This window comes from Podarcis filfolensis, assembly GCF_964270895.1.
Source record: "Podarcis filfolensis genome assembly, chromosome: 17".
Taxonomy (NCBI): domain Eukaryota; kingdom Metazoa; phylum Chordata; class Lepidosauria; order Squamata; family Lacertidae; genus Podarcis; species Podarcis filfolensis.
Genome location: NC_139621.1, coordinates 21,341,145 through 21,358,517, shown reverse-complemented (window position 1 = coordinate 21,358,517; position 17,373 = coordinate 21,341,145). Strand labels below are relative to the sequence as shown.

The 17,373-nt window shown below is 41.4% G+C and overlaps 1 protein-coding gene across 31 annotated transcripts in view; it reads left to right on the top strand.

The window, feature by feature from the left end:
- The window catches only part of PTPRD (protein tyrosine phosphatase receptor type D), a 1,143,290-nt gene that overhangs the window by 516,448 nt on the left and 609,469 nt on the right, over positions 1-17,373 (top strand). The window lies entirely within an intron of this gene.

Sequence of the window (17,373 nt, the reverse complement as noted above, 5' to 3'; positions counted from 1 at the left end):
AATACAGTAACAAACTTAGAGGTTGAAGGAAGGAACATTCAGAACCCGGGAGAGATTAGAAAGTGCTTCCAGAGGTATTTTAAAAAGTTATATACTCAAGGGCCACAAGATGAAATAGAGATTACACAATTTTTGGAGAGAAATGGATTAGCAAAGCTGTCAGAAGAAAATAGAACAATTTTAAATGGCAAAATAACACGACAAGAGATTGAACAGGCCATCCTGAGTCTGAAACAGGGCAAATCACCAGGGCCAGATGGACTGACCTCTAACTACTATAAGACATTGAAGGATTATTTGATACAACCTTTGTTGGAGGTCAGTAATGAAATAATGGAGGGGAAGAAGGCGCCTGAATCGTGGAAAGAAGCATTTATCACATTGATTCCAAAGTCAGAAACTGAAAAGACACAACTTAAGAATTACCGTCCCATCTCCCTTTTAAATGTGGATTACAAAATATTTGCAGATGTTTTGGCACGAAGATTTAAGAAAGTTTTAAGTGAGATAATCCATAAAGACCAGGCAGGCTTTCTCCCGGGCAGACATATGTTTACTAACACAAGGAACATCATAGACATATTGGAACTTTTACAAACAAACATAAACACTAAAGCAGTTTTAATTTTTATAGACGCGGAGAAAGCCTTTGACAATATTTCTTGGAAATTTATGAAGGGGAATTTAAAAGAAATGGGAGTGGGACGGGGGTTTGAGAACGGGATTGAGGCAATATATTCAGAACAAAAGGCTAAACTGATAGTTAACAATGTGGTTACAGAAGAGTTTAAAATTGAAAAAGGTACACGACAAGGCTGCCCGATTTCCCCATTACTGTTTATTTCGGTTCTGGAAGTGCTCCTGAATATGATTAGGGGGGACCGGTTGGTGGAAGGGATTCAGGTCGGAGCGAAACAATATAAACTTAAAGCTTTTGCAGATGACCTAGTTCTGACATTACAGGAGCCGGAGTCTAGTTTGAAAAGAGTACTACAACTGATTCAAAACTTTGGTCGAGTGGCAGGATTTAAGTTAAATAAGCAAAAAACTAAAGTTTTGGGGAAAAACATGACAGATATTGAGTTGGAACAGCTTCAGAAAGAGACAGAACTAAATGTGGTTAAAAAAGTTAAATACCTAGGGGTAAACATAACAGCAAAAAATCTGAGTTTATTTAAAGATAATTATGAAAAATGTTGGTCAGAGATTAAGAGAGACTTGGATAGTTGGTCAAGACTAAAACTTTCTTTGTTAGGCCGAATAGCTGCCATCAAGATGAATGTATTGCCAAAAATGTTATTTTTGTTTCAGACACTGCAGATTGTAGACAAGACAGAGTGCTTCCGGAAGTGGCAGAAAGATATTTCTAAATTTGTCTGGCAGGGCAAAAAGCCCAGAATCAAATTTAAAATATTAACAGATGCGAAAGAAAGAGGGGGCTTTGCCCTGCCAGATTTAAAGTTGTATTATGAAGCTGCAGCTTTCTGCTGGTTAAAAGATTGGTTACTTCTTGAAGATACGGATGTCTTGGATTTGGAAGGTTTTAATAATGCGTTTGGATGGCATGCATATTTATGGTATGATAAAGCTAAGATAAATAAGGCCTTCAAGAACCATATTGTCAGAAAATCAGTTTTTAATGTCTGGACAAAATATAAAGACTTACTGGAGAATAAAACTCCGAGGTGGCTGTCACCCCTGGAGGCTAAGGCTCGGAAAAGAGCCAATATGGAGGCCAACTGGCCAAAATATTGGGAGATAATAGAAAAGGATGGTGACAACTGGAAATTGCAGAGTTTAGAAAAGATGAGAGACAAAGTGCGAGACTGGTTACACTATGCTCAGATTAAAGAAGTGTTTAAAAATGACAAAAAGCTAGGATTCCAAGTGGAAAAGTCAAAGTTAGAAACTGAACTGTTAGAACCTAAGACTAAGGTACTTTCAAGAATGTATAACTTGCTGCTGAAATGGAACACACATGACGAAATGGTAAAATCAACAATGATAAAATGGGCGCAGGATATTGGGTATAATATTATGTTTGAAGATTGGGAAAGGTTGTGGACCTCTGGGCTGAACTTCACTGCATGTAATGCGTTGAAGGAAAATGTGATGAAAATGATGTATAGATGGTACATGACCCCTGTTAAACTGGCTAAAATATACCATTCGTCCGATAGCAAATGTTGGAAATGTAAGGAAAATGAAGGAACATTTTTTCACCTCTGGTGGACCTGCCCTAGAGTGAAGGCCTTTTGGGAGAAGATATATAATGAATTAAAAAAGGTGTTTAAATACACCTTTACTAAGAAATCAGAGGCCTTTCTCCTGGGTATTGTCGGCCAGAGTGTGCTAAAAGAGGACAGAACATTCTTTTTGTACGCAACAACAGCAGCAAGAATATTAATTGCCAAGAATTGGAAAACTCAGGAGCTACCCACTGTGGAAGAATGGCAGATGCAACTGATGGACTATATGCAATTAGCCGAGATGACCGGCAGAATTCGAGACCAGGGAGAAGAAAGGATGGAAGAAGACTGGAGGAAATTTAAGATTTATTTACAAAAATATTGTAATTTGGCTGAGTGCTGAATTGGATGCCAGTGCAGACAATTGTCTACCATTAAATTAGATTTAAGGCTGAATTATATGTCAAACCAAATTAAGATTATTAATTAAGATGAGTTAAATGATAATTTGTTTGAAATTAATTTAATAATGATGTAAGTGTACGCGGGAGGTGTGGGGGAGTCCCATGTAACAATTGAGAGATGTTAAATGGACAATGATAAGTGCTTATCTAATATATGCTTTATTTGAAAACTTTAATAAATATATTATAAAAAAAAAAATAAAAATAGTTTCAATTTTCAGTTACTTTTTCCTCCTTTTTTGAACGCAGAAGAGGACAATGGAAACAGTATCTTTCTTATTTTAGCTAGCTGTCAAATCTGTTCTGTCAATGAACATTCCCCAAACGTCATCTGGCAGCCCTTTTCCAGGTTCAGAGCAGTGGTAATTTGATTTTCACTCTCTCCTGCAGGCTCACTAGGTCCAAAACTTCCCCCCTCTTCTCCTGCTTCCAAGGGGGGTTTTGTATTTTTGACCGATGGAAATTTAATCCTTTGTCAAAAACTTTCAGAGACTTTAGCTTGTAGCGCCTTTGCTTCAATCTATTTACAGAAGCAGAAGGCGGACTTCCTGTTTAGAACCTTCCCGCTTCGGTGCCAAATTAAAGTATTTCAAGATCCAATTTTTCGTTCTACTCACGGGTAGTTGTTTAAAATCCAATTGTCCACAGGAAAAAGTCAGCGCTCTCCAGCAGCAGCAATGCGGCTTCACTCCGTGAAAGAAGCGGTCGATTCAAAGCACCGTGCCACTCACCCCACGTCGCTCCGGATCCCCAAAATAGGGTTTCTCCGCGAGTAGGGGAGGCGCAGAGGGTGCCAGCCGAATCCCAAGTTCACAGGCTTCTCCCGCCTGTGATTTCAATGGGTCTCCACCTTTGCCGTGGCGGTCAGACCCTGCTTTTCACGGAGCAAGTTCCTCCCGATCGGAGGAGCTCCGCCATTGCCGGAGGCGCCAACCCGGAAGTCCTTTAACGCTAAATCAGAACAAGTGGTAATCCATAGACAACCTGATTGCCAATCATTCCGTCTCAGCGCTAAATATTATGTTTCTCCAGGGGGCAGCAATGGGGCAAATGGAGGTGTGGATGCCCCCTCAGTTCTGAATCCCCATTGTAACTCACAGTGTCAGAGAGTGGTTTTGATGGTGACAACACTTCAGGTGTTGGTTTAATAACAATAGGAAATGACAAGCACCATTGTAATACAGTGGTATGTCGGGTTACAGATGCTTCAGGTTACAGACGCTTCAGTTTACAGACTCCGCTAATCCAGAAATAGTACTTCGGGTTAAGAACTTTGCTTTAGGATAAGAACAGAAATCGAGCGGCGGCAGCGGAAGGCCCCCATAGCTAAAGTGGCACCTCAGGTTAAGAACAGTTTCAGGTTAAGAACGGACCTCCAGAACGAATTAAGTTCTTAATCTGAGGTACCACTGTATCCCGCTAGTCACACACCTGAACTCTTCTGTTGCGGAACTGGCTTTGGAGTTTATTTTTTTAGCTCTGTTGAAGACAAATGTTTATAATGACAACTGCTGAGGTTTCTCTACCTGCCCCCCCCCCCGGCGCTAAATTGCCTTCTGTTACTCTACAACCAGGTAAGTCAAAAAATGAAAACTATAAAAGAAAAGATGCTGTCTCTGAATGTATAGTGTCAGATCTGAGATCTTGCGTTTCATTTTGCTCTTGCTTGCAGATGGTATCTAACAAATGGCAACAGAAATACAGATAATGCCACGTCCATAAAAACTGAGAAATAATTCTGTCAATATTTCATTGTGATATCGTCTGAGTAGAACACATTTAATAAAGATCATGTGCTGATCATATCAAGGTGAAATGACAGCTTTCTGAAAATTTAAACATTCAAATTAATTTCTGTTCAGCTTAGATAATTAAGACTGCAATCCTATATATCAGGGGTGGGGAACTGGATCCATTTGCATGCTTACCTGGGAGCAAAAGCCACTAGACCCATTAGTAGTACTTACTTCTGAGTAGATGTGAATAGGATTTCATGGTGAGGCCACATACTTACCTTAGATTAAACCAGGCATAGGCAAACTCTGCCCTCCAGATGTTTTGGGACTATAATTCCCATCATCCCTGACCACTGGTTCTGTTAGCTAGGGATGATGGGAATTGTAGTCCCAAAACATCTGGAGGGCAGAGTTTGCCTATGCCTGGATTAAGCTTTACCAAATTCAGTGATATTTCCTTTTGAGTAGGCATCCATGAAAGTTCAGTGCTACACTCCCATACTGTGTATCTTTACTTGGGAGTAAACCCTATTGAACACAGTGGGACTGTGCATATTCATTACAGTTCCTCTTAGTTTCTCATTTTTCCAGTTCAAACTTCAGTTCTTCACATTCCCACATCAGGTTTCTTTGCACATTTTTTTGCAAAGCAGTTTTGCCTAAGATGATGTATTTTATATGTTATTTTCATCAGTATATGCATTTTATGCATACTTTACAGTACTTGAAAACTGCATTGCTGTATATATATATATGGCTTTGAATTTGAAGGATGGTTCCATTTCATTCTATGTATTTTTTGGGCAAATGCAGAATAGGTTGATCTCTCTTTAAATGTCTCCTGAATCAATTCCCCGCCCCCCTGCCCCCATCCCTAACTGTAAATTATATAGCACATTCTCAGTTAATGTTGAATTGTGATATCTAAACACATGATGTTTTAAAAACAAAGAAACAATAGGCATACTTACATTAATTAAAACATAAGTATCTATCATCCTGATTCACAGCTGATTTAGTTAAGTACTTTTATTCATTCTGACGTCACACATCCATCTTGTGCCTGTCCCATTAACTTAAGCAGAGCTTACCTTTAAATCATTATGCTATAGGATGGTAGCCTCAATTTGCAATCCAATCCATGTTTGCTTGGATTCAAGTCTCACTGCCTTCAGTTGGTCTTCCATGCTCAGGACTGCAGCCTTATGGTACTAACCTAAGCATATTTACTCAAGCATTAGTCTCGGTGGGTGGTATTCAACTAAGTTTTGCTGAAAGTTGGCCCAATGAAATTAACTTCATTATTTTTAGTTACAGGTAGGAAGCTGGGTTGGTCTGCTGTATTCAAAACAAAATAAAAAAAATTCCTTCCAGTAGCACCTTAGAGACCAACTAAGTTTGTTATTGGTATGAACTTTCATGTGCATGCACACTTCTTCAGAGCCACAGAAGTCACCAGACCCTTCTATATAGTGAGAGGGTGGGGAGGGGTATTACTCAGAAGATTGGTGGGAATGGGTGATTGGCTGATAGGTCTGTTGACTACTGTTGATGACTGCAATTGGTCTTACAGGAAAAAGCAAGGGGTGGGATGGCTAAAAATAGCTTTATCATGTATAATGAGATAAGAATCCAATGTCTCTATTCAGACCAGGTCTCTCCATGGTTGCTTACCACCCATTGGAATGGCATTGAAACATGCTAAACCCCTGAGGTGGTTTGTGTAAAAATAATAATAATAATGCTCTTATTGTTGCTATTTCCCTACTTCTCACTTCACAATTTACAAATACAGAGGTGAATCACCTCACAAAAAGTCACATAAAGAAATAACAAACTCTTGAATTTTCAGAAAAGGAAAACAAGCTAGCAAAAATAAAAATAGTTTTTTGAAAAAAGAGGAAAGAATGGACAAATCCAAAGTGCCTTCTGCCCTATTTTTTCCATTAGCTATAGCTTACTCTGTTGCAGGTTTTTGATTTACAGACTCAAATAGGCTTCAAAAATATAATAGAACATCTTTAATTAAATCCCAAAAACTCACATTCAGGGATAAATAATAATCCATCAGCTATTTCATTCTCTTACAGTACCCAAGAGGACTTGACAGTCTTAATCACTTCAGCCATTTATACCTTCATTTTAGCTCTATTTCAGTCAAGCCATTTAGTGGAGTTTATCTAAATTACAGTATCTTTTTTTATCACACGTCTGGAGCTGTAACACAGAAACTAATTTCTGGTGCAAAATGGAATATCTCAGAAGCACAGACATCAGTAGCAGAGGCGCATTAGAATGAAAAGTTACCTGTCACTAACTGATATTTGTCTCTGTAATGAGCTGAACCAGTCAGGAAATGTGGCTATAATAAAATTAGGAGCCACCAGCAGCACAGCAGAATGCTAAGCATTGAGGAACATGACTTCTCTTGTGCTGTCGGTACCAGAGCCTTTCTGCGTAGTAAGCAGAGTCCATTTCACTCATCTGACTGAAGTAGCTTATGCAAAGTGCTTTGGACAGATGACACATTGCCCAAAGACCAGGGGGAACTATCCTATCCTACAGTGGCTCCCAATACATTTCCGAGCACAATTCAAAGTGTTGGTGCTGACCTTTAAAGTCCTAAATGGCCTCAGCCCTGTAAGGAACGTCTCCACCCTCATCGTTCAACCTGGACACTGAGGTCCAGCACCGAGGGCCTTCTAGCAGTTCCCTCGCTGTGAGAAGCCAAGTTACAGGGAACCAGGCAGAGGGCCTTCTCGGTAGTGGCACCCCCCCCTACGGAATGCCCTCCCACCAGATGTCAAAAAGAAAAACAACTACCAGACTTTTAGAAGATATCTGAAGGCAGCCCTGTTTAGGGAAGCTTTTAATGTTTCACAGACTGTTGTATTTTAATATTTCGTTGGAAGCCGCCCTGAATGGCTGGGGAAACCCAGCTAGATGGGTGGGGTATAAATAATAAATTATTACTATATTATTATTATTATATCAGCAGCTAATTTAACTGGGGCTGCATCAAGTTCCATTGCTTGCCCAAGGGAGATGGCCATGCCAGAAATATACCAGCCCAGACATCGGAATGGCAAGATTCCAATGCAAGAGAAGATGCATTATAGAACCACATAGACATAGGGTTCTGACACCACATTCTGGAAGCCGCATAAGAACGAGCTGGGAATTTCACACTGCTGTTCCAGGCAGCTGCCAAGTCTGCTTTAGTGAAAAGATTTCCAACATTAACTTCGTTGGACTGGTCATGTTGTTCAGATGCCTAATTATCGTCTTCCAAAGCAACTGCTCTATTCCAAACATAAAAATGGAAAGCGTAATGCTGATGGTCAACAAAAGAGGTTCAAAGACTGACTGAAGGCAAATCTTAAAAAAAAAGTAGTATAAACACCGACAACTGGGAAACACTGGCCTGCAAGAGCTCCAGTTGGAGAACAGTCTTTACCAAAGGTGTCATGGGCTTTGAAGACGCTTGAACTCAGCATGAAAGGGAGAAACGAGCTAAGAGGAAGGCATGTTTGGCAAACCCTCACCATTATCAACTCCTACCCGGAAACCTATGTCCCCACTGTGGAAGGACGTATGGATCCAGAATTGGCCTCCACAGTCACTTATGGACTCACTGTGAAAACTGTGTTTATGGAAGACAATCCTACTTACAAGTGATTGCCAAAGAAGAGAAGAAGAGTGAAAAGATAGGTCCTTAAAACAACTATTATGCTGGTGATGCTGCGGTTCTGGCCTTTTCTTTCTTCCACTATTAGTGCATCATTGTTTGTTTGTTTGTTTTGCATTTATACCTCACCTTTTTCTCCAAAGAGCTTGAGGTAATGTGCATGGTTTGACCCTCATTTAATCCCCACAACGACCCAATGAGGTAGGTTAGGCTGAGAGGCAGTGAGCTTCATTGCTTGGGGGGGGGGATTTGAACCCTGGCCACTCCCAGGTCCTACTGTGACACTCTAACCACTACACCACACTGCCTCTATGCTCATGGCAGCCTTCCATCATAGACTCCCACAGCTTTTGGCAAAAGTAAAGGGCCATAGGAGCTTTCCCTCTCACTTAGAAGAGAAAAGGCATAATCTTCTATGCTTAGGAACTGCATATGGATAAGTTTTAATTACCTCTTTACTAAGAAAAATGTGTAACTGAGTCAGCAACTTTTAAAATATTTTTTAATCTCATTGAAAAATATACCGCACTTGATTTGGCAAGACTCTACAACTGAACTTTGTTTAGTGGCTGTCACTCTTGTACAAATAAATATGATCAAAGCTTTTAAATAGGACTTTGTCATCTAAAAGAAAAATTCAGTGAGCACGGTTCTCATCTGAAAATATTTGTGTGGGGATTTTTTTAGGTTTTTTTAACACAGTGCCTTTAGGAAACAGTTCATAGGACAGGCCTTTAATATTTCTCAGGAGGCAGGTGGTGGAATGTTCTGCTAACGCTTAGCGCACTCATTAAATTTTACACTGCACATATGCATGTGCTTCCAGTGGTGCAATTAAAATTTATGCTTGTATTTTACATTTTCAGTTCTGTGCATCTGTCTTTCGTCAGCTGTATTGAAATAGAAAAAGCAAACAGCAAGACAGTTGTAGCCTCTGCTTTGAATGGCCAATTCATATGACCCTGAAAATATGCTGAGATTTCGGATTCTGGTGTAGGGTATGGCTATGGTAGCTGAGTGAAGTGGTTCTGGGACTGCTTCATTGCACACTGAATACACATGGACAATTTATATTGTCACCACAGACCAATTTTTGGAAATCGTTGCAGTGGCACATTGTCCAAGCAGGATGTGGGTGCAGAATGGAAAAGAACAAGAATAAGAACATTGGTGGATGTTGCCACCACATGCCTCTTTCTTGGTGTTTTTTCTTCAGGAACGTTTGTAACTGTTGTGTATGTTTCACAAGTGTTCTCTTTTGCACAGCAGTTAAATATTAGGTAAAGGGACACCTGACCGTTAAGTCCAGTCATGGATGACTCTGGGGTTGCGGCACTCATCTCGCTTTACAGGCCGAGGGAGCCGGCGTTTGTCTGCAGACAGTTTTTCTGGGTCATGTGGCCAGCATGACTAAGCCGCTTCTGGCAAACCAGAGCAGCGCATGGAAACGCCGCTTACCTTCCCCCTGGAGCGGTAGCTATTTATCTACTTGCACTTTAACATGCTTTCAAACTGCTAGGTTGCAGGAGCTGGGACCGAGCAACGGGAGCTCACCCCGTCGCAGGGATTCGAACCACCAACCTTCCGATCGTCAAGCCCTAGGCTCTGTGGTTTAGACCACAGCACCACCTGTCTATTACATTCTATAGCAAATGACTATAGAGTGTAATATAAAAGAGTACAGCAGAATGAGTACTTCTAAATTTCCAACCTGTTAACATTTGAATGATAAGAAAGCACAACAGAAGACTCGATGTGCATGTCTACTCAGAAATGAATTCCATTTACCGTATTTTTTGCTCTATAAGACTCACTTTTTCCATCCTAAAAAGTAAGGGGAAATGTGTGTGCGTCTTATGGAGTGAATGCAGGCTGCGCAGCTATCCCAGAAGCCAGAACAGCAAGAGGGATCGCTGCTTTCGCTGTGCAGTGATCCCTCTTGTTGTTCTGGCTTCTGAGATTCAGAATATTTTTTTTTCTTGTTTTCCTCCTCCAAAAACTAGGGGCGTCTTATGGTCTGGTGCGTCTTATAGAGCGAAAAATACGGTAGTTCAATTGGACTGCTCTCGGATAAATCGGTAAAGGGTTACTGCCTAAAATACCTTGGCCACTGTCCTCCGTGTTTTAGGATAACGGAATTGTGTTGACCTGCAAGTAGATAAATAGGTACCGCTCCAGGAGGAAGGTAAACGGTGTTTCCGTGTGCTGCTCTGGTTCACCAGAAGTGGCTTAGTCATGCTGGCCACATGACCTGGAAGCTGTACGCCGGCTCCCTCGGCCAATAAAGTGAGATGAGCTCTGCAACCCCAGAGTCGGCCACAACTGGACCTAATGGTCAGGTCCCTTTACCTTTACCTTTATATCTAATATGATGCCACGCCAATTTTGTATGCCCATAGTTGCCCATATGTAACTATGGGGTGGGCATGCATTGTCAGTAAAAACAGAAACAATAGTAAAGATTAGGGAAGCTCAAGGAATTCAGGCTTTGTGAATTCCGATGGGAACTGACCTGATCAGAATTGTGGACTAATGATCAACGGGTTTCAGAGCCTTGCAACCCCAGGCCAGACAGTGGTAAGGTGTGATGGATCGGCAGAGCCACAACTTCATCCATTCCTCATGCCAGGGGAAATTTGGAGGCAATTGGGCCCCAATCAGGCCCGGTGCCATTAGGTGGTAGCATGGAGCCACTCTGAGATCCAGTGGATCCCAGGCCAGCTCTGCTCCTCCCCCTCTGTCCCTGGAATGCGCTGTTTTGGGGCTTTCTGTGACTGCTGCCAGCAAAAAGCTCATGGTGGTACTTCTGCCTCCCTGCACTTTAGACAGGTGGGCTGGCGAGCTCCTCGATGGTGAAGTGATGCTGGAGAAGAGGGAAACCTTTGTCTCAAACACACAGCAGCTGATGGGTGGCGTGAGAGAGAGAGAAAACAGCCAGTTGGGGTTTGGGTAGCATACTGAGTTACCCACTGGCCTCTACACTTCCCAAACGTTCTAACTAAAACACATTTACCATGCATATTTTGAGTATAAAAATCCAATGGCATTGAGAGAAAATGCATTTAGGAATACATATTTTGAGAGGAAATGTTTTTAAAATGCATATTCATTGGATAGTTTAGAAATTGTTAATGTGGAAACAGGGTGGGATGTGTCGGGATCTCCGCTCGGCCAAGCTGATAAAGCTCATTTTCCTCCGGCCGAGTCTTTTGGAATCGCCTCCGACGTGAGTAACACCCTGAGCCTTTGATGAGGCCTCAGGCTCATTCCCATCCAGCAGAGAATCAAAGCATTACGCGGAAGTGATGAGATTTATGGCTACATTGCAAAGAGTTTTATTTTCCTAACTACGCAGACAGAGAACACATCCTCTCTCAGTGAGAGCAGAGAGCAACTGAAACAAACAAAGGAACAGGAAACCAGTAACGTCACATCCGTCTCCTGTCTTCCATGAGACTTCCAACAGTATGGAATGTGTGGAATGTAAACAGAGTCTTGTGACTCCAAAGCAGCTGCACAGTGGCAAAACAGAAACCAACAGGCTGGACATATGGGTGTCAAGATGCAAAACAACCGAAAAAAAACAGAACTTGGATTAGGAATGGGCTAATTCAACCAACCCTAGCCAAGATCCCATGATACTCAGTTCCGTTCCTGCATCCATGGATGCTTTGTTCTGTTTCTTCAACATTAGTTCTGCCATCTCTGCCAAGGACCAGTGGAAAGGATTGTTGAGAGTTGTATATGGTTGTGAGGTGTGTATGTGTTTGTTTGTGTACACATATATTTATTCCTACTGGTTGAGTGGATTAGTCTAAAGTATCTCTTTCAAAATCATCCTAACTACCTCTTCAGCGACTACTTCAGAATGTCTTCCTACTTCAATATATGTCCCAGCAGTCCTGCCACTTTGCCTCTCTCTCTCCTCTTTTCCTGATCTCGTTTTTTGACAGAATTACAAGCCTGGTAGATGAAGGGAACGCAGTGGATGTAGCCTACCTTGATTTCAGCAAGGCATTTGACAAGGTGCCCCATGATATTCTTGTAAAGAAGCTGGTAAAATGCGGTCTTGACTATGCTACCACTCAGTGGATTTGTAACTGGCTGACTGACCGAACCCAAAGGGTGCTCATCAATGGTTCCTCTTCATCCTGGAGAAGAGTGACTAGTGGGGTGCCACAGGGTTCTGCCTTGGGCCTGGTCTTATTCAACATCTTTATCAACGACTTGGATGATGGACTCAAGGGCATCCTGATCAAATTTGCAGATGACACCAAACTGGGAGGAGTGGCTAACACCCCAGAGGACAGGATCACACTTCAAAATGACCTTGACAGATTAGAGAACTGGGCCAAAACAAACAAGATGAATTTTAACAGGGAGAAATGTAAAGTATTGCACTTGGGCAAAAAAAAGAGAGGCACAAATACAAGATGGGTGACACCTGGCTTGAGAGCAGTACATGTGAAAAGGATCTAAGAGTCTTAGTTGACCACAAACTTGACATGAGCCAACAGTGTGACGCAGCAGCTAAAAAAGCCAATGCAATTCTGGGCTGCATCAATAGGAGTATAGCATCTAGATCAAGGGAAGTAATAGTGCCACTGTATTCTGCTCTGGTCAGACCTCACCTGGAGTACTGTGTCCAGTTGTGGGCACCACAGTTCAAGAAGGACACTGACAAACTGGAACGTGTCCAGAGGAGGGCAACCAAAATGGTCAAAGGCCTGGAAACGATGCCTTATGAGGAACGGCTAAGGGAGCTGGGCATGTTTAGCCTGGAGAAGAGGAGGTTAAGGGGTGATATGATAGCCATGTTCAAATATATAAAAGGATCTCACATAGAGGAGGGAGAAAGGTTGTTTTCTGCTGCTCCAGAGAAGCGGACACGGAGCAATGGATCCAAACTACAAGAAAGAAGATGCCACCTAAACATTAGGAAGAACTTCCTGACAGTAAGAGCTGTCCGACAGTGGAATTTGCTGCCAAGGAGTGTGGTGGAGTCTCCTTCTTTGGAGGTCTTTAAGCAGAGGCTTGACAACCATATGTCAGGAGTGCTCTGATGGTGTTTCCTGCTTGGCAGGGGGTTGGACTCGATGGCCCTTGTGGTCTCTTCCAACTCTATGATTCTATGATTCTATTCTATGATTCTATGATTCTTGCTGGGCCCACATTGCTAACAAACTGTCCTGATGAGAGCCATCAACGAAACACATTCGCTGATATTTCTGCTGTACTTCCAAGGCTCCAGCTGCCATGATCATAGCAGTCTGCAAGTCAAGGACTGAGGAAGATGAGGGGTTACCACATATTTAGCGTTGCTCTCCAGAATAGCTTACTCCACATTTTGAGCCATTCATCACCAGTAATTTGCCATGTGAGGAGCTCTCATCTCTGCAGGCCATCATTACTCACCCAAATGCCAAGTGATCTTTTGAAGCACTCTCCTTACACCAGCAATGTAGGGGGATTATTGGGCGAAATGCAAGTGTGAAATATGAGCAGAAAATAGCAACCCATATGGTATTTTGATTATGTCAGTGGGAACCAGCAGTTTTATATTCGTTGCTTGTGTTTGGGTGAACATTGGTAAGAAACCTAAGAAATCAAGCTCAGCCTTTGTCTTCAGTTCAAGTAACAATCCAGTCAATCAAAATGTGGTATTTTGTGTGCAGTTCCCCCCGTTCTTTGCACAGCAGTGCCAGAGGAAATATAATGGATTGGGTTATATTGATCCTTTTAAATGTATCCGACGACAGCTTCTCACCAAATATTAAAGCAACTTTGCTATTCATTAGAGCAAAAAGCAGCAATTCTATATATGACACCTAGCCGTGCAAAACCATAAACATATTTAATGTTTCTGCCCTTAGGCAGAGCCATAGGGTTTTACTGTGAGGTTTCGTTTTAATTTCATAAAAAGAAAGATCCTCAGAGACAGCTGTGAAGTTGGGTAAAAAAAATTGCCCTTCAGCAAATCTTCATATTACGCTATTCATTTCAAAATCAATATGGCACTTCTGCAAACTGAAGTGTCAACCTGTGCAACTAAATTTTAAAAGAACTCTTAGCTGTAATGTTGTAATAAGCATGCATTCCCACATATTATCAAACTTGCCACAGACAAAAAAATATTTAAAAGCCTGTTTTAATTAAATACAGCACAGTTTCAGCTTGGAATCCATAGTGTTAAAGCAAAACAGTTTTCTTTAAAGTACTGTGCCTGATCCTGCACAATGTATATAGACCTATCATATGTATGTTCACTTAGTCCTCCTTAATATGTATTCCCAGGTACGTGTTTACAGGATTTCATGTACTAACATTCCATTGAAAGCCACGCAGCACAGAGATGGGATTTCTCAACGTTTTAGTTGAGTTTCTCTGCACAGATTTCCTTCAGATTTCCATCCCATTCCTTCATTTCAATGGGAAGTGAGTCCCCCCACCAGATTCTGCCAAAAATATGAACACTTATCACATTATATACATTATTATACATATAATATATGCATATTCACTCCAAGTTTCCTAATGTAATCATCACTTGGACAATGTTTAAAAGTATAAAAAAATTGTTAATATACCTATAAAATTATGGTGCAGAAATATAGTATAACATGGGGCTTGACTCTTTTATATCTAAATGCCACTCCCTGCGATTGTTGTGTACCCGATTTGCATACCCGATATGCAAAATTGCAAGTTCTGTTCATGGTGAGCAAGTCGGATGGTCCACCAGCTACAAGCAGGAATGTTTCTGGAATTATTTGTGAATTCTATTTGTGAATTCTATCTACCCGACCTGCTCCTCTCAGACTAATGTGCAGCTTAGAGCTTAGTTAACCATCAATCTTAACAGTTCCTGAATGTTCCAATGCAGTTTTCAACTTTAAAAAATAATTTAAGATAGATAGATAGATAATAGATATAGATAGATAGATATAGATAGATGATAGATGATAGACAGATATAGATAGATGATAGAACGTAGTTGTCAAGAATACATTTAAATGTGGATTCAAATAAAAACAGATTAATGTGGAAACAGAACAGAATGGGCTTACCAGTGTACACTTGTGAAAGTCACTTTGATGGGAAATAGATTTGATTTATCCACCCCCTAGCTATAGGCAGAGAGCAACCACCTGCAGAAATTTTAAAAAGAGGTCATTGTGAGCAGAACAACCGTGTGCACTATCTTGCAGCTATTATCCTATTACCATTGTCACAAACAATAAATTGGGGGGGGGGGTTGAGAAGGATAAGAGTAGATAATATTTCCCAAAAATAGATCTGATGCATGTTTATAGAGAAAGAAAATCACCAGCTTTTTAATGATGTGCTGCAGTTCATCTCTCAGTTTCCCCTCCACTTTATTCCATCCTATCTTTAGAATAACCCATTCCTTTGTTTGACAATATTCTGCTTTGCTCACCTAGAATAGTCCTGTGGAGGCCAACAATAGAAGCTGCTTCTGCCAGAGAGAGTAGATTTTCAAACTAACTCTGTTACTTTCACACACACACACACACACACACATGTATATGTATATGTATATGTATATGTATATGTATATGTATATGTATATGTATATGTATATGTATATGTATTTTTCCCTTTGTATTTCTCAGTGTATCATGGATCTTATACAGGAGCTTTCCTATCAATATATTTCTGTCTTCAACAAAACTCTTGCTATATTTTGATAGCCAGCTGTTTCTGCTGCCATTTTTGGCAGCATAAGCACCCTCCTTTTAAAGATCCAACCTGTGACTGATCTTTGGCTTCTGACAGGTCTCAAATATGCTCTTCTTTTCAGTATTTTTTGCACTATCCTTTGTGACCCCAGATGCAGTGATCCTGAGGTACGTGGGGTAGGGGCACAGGAAGGAATAAATAATGTGACTATGTTTTGGGATCGGAATGGCCACAACATTATTGATTGCAGATGCCAGTAGGCTTTGGCCTAAGCATTGCATATAAAAAGTAAAGGTAAAGGACCCCTGGATGGTTAAGTCCAGTCAAAGGCGACTATGGGGTGCCACACTGATCATGCTTCAGGCTGAGGGAGACAGTGTTTGTCCACAGACAGCTTTCTGGGTCACGTGGCCAGTATGACTAAAACCGCTGGCTGATCACTTCATCAGGATTTCCATATGAGGCACCTCAAATACAGGTTACCCCTCCAGTTGGTCATTTGGGGAGTTTTATGGCCCGTTAGCCTGTGCCTGCACATACAGACAGAATCCTTGCTTATGGACCTGGAGTTCCCAGTTGCTATGCTTCTGAAGAATACATTAATCACGTCCAAGAAGCTTATTTATTAAGATCTATGAATTCAAGCCATTCTATTTATTGATACATATACAGTCAGACGTCGGGATGAATACGCTTCAGCTTAAATATTTCCGGGTTGCGCTCCGGGGCGACCCGGAAGTAACAGAGCACGTTACTTCCGGGTTTTGCCACTCACGCATGCACAGACGCTCAAAATGACGTCACATGCATGCGCTGAAGCGGCGAAACATGATCCACAGATGTGCAGTCGCGTCTTACATTGGCTTCGGGATGCGAACGGGGCTCCAGAACAGACCCACCTCTTCTCATGAGGTGGCCAAAGTATTGGAGCCTCAGCTTCATGATCTGTCCTTCCAGTGAGCACTCAGGGCTGATTTCCTTCAGAATGGATAGGTTTGATCTTCTTGCAATCCATGGTACTCTGGACTAGTTTAAGTATTAACTCTTTAGCTGCTTGATTTAGCTTTAGGGCCATTAAAGGTACCTAGCTAGACTGGGAGGCCTACTGTCTTTTGGTATAGAGTCATGGAATCATAGACTTGTGGAGTTGGAAGGGACCCTCAAGATCATTTCGTCCTGCCTCTGGCAATGCAGGAATCTCAGCTAGTTATGGAGAGTTTGCCTATCTAGTATTATGTAATTAATTAATTCTGTGTTTGATTCCTGTTCTTCCTTTAGATCCAGAAGGATACCCAGGCCAGTTTATGTAAAACATTCTGTATTACCACTGGAATGGTGCTAATGACACCAAGGCCATAGGTTCAATCCCCTTCCTGGACAGTTGCATATTCCTGCACTGCAGGGGGTTGGACTAGATGATCCTCAGGGTCCCTTACAACTCTACAATGCTATGATTCTATGTGAAGTATATTTTAAGCTGTTATTGGACCACTGGGGTGAGAAAACGCACAATGGCCAAGTTACCTAACTTATGCACTGGAACAGTCCCTCTTTGATAAACCTTATTTATTTCCTTATTTAAATACTTCAAGAGC